The following is a 469-nucleotide window of genomic DNA, read 5'->3' on the forward strand; positions in this document are numbered from 1 at the left end:
TCTCCGCTCCGGCTTCCTCTTCTGCCCGGCGACCCCCTCCCCCCTCCCGGAGCAGAGCCTGGGAGGGGAAGCCAGGATTTTAACCAAATTAGCATTCACATTCCTGGGAGGATGCAGCCCTTCGCCTGGACCTGGCTGATACAAGCTTTTTTGCTCCGTTTTTATTTTTGGAGAGCAGAGCCCTGTAATTGTCCAGAACACATGCTTCTCTCTCCTACCCCCACCCCCCCGCCGCCACCTTCCTCCTCCAGCCACCGGCCGAGGAGAGAGTCCCCCCTTTTTTGCATTTATCTTTTCCTTCCCCTTTCTTTATTAAAGGTCCGGGAGAGGCGGCGGCCAATCAGCGCGCGGCTTCCATCTTGTGAGTTCAACTCCGAGGCTCCCGGGCGCCGCGAGGACGCGTGTGCAGCCTCCTCTGCCTCCCGGGTACTACTCAGCCCTATATTGTTATTTCATATAAATAGCATTA

The sequence above is a fragment of the Myotis davidii genome, unplaced genomic scaffold, assembly GCF_000327345.1.
Source record: "Myotis davidii unplaced genomic scaffold, ASM32734v1 scaffold223, whole genome shotgun sequence".
NCBI lineage: Eukaryota > Metazoa > Chordata > Mammalia > Chiroptera > Vespertilionidae > Myotis > Myotis davidii.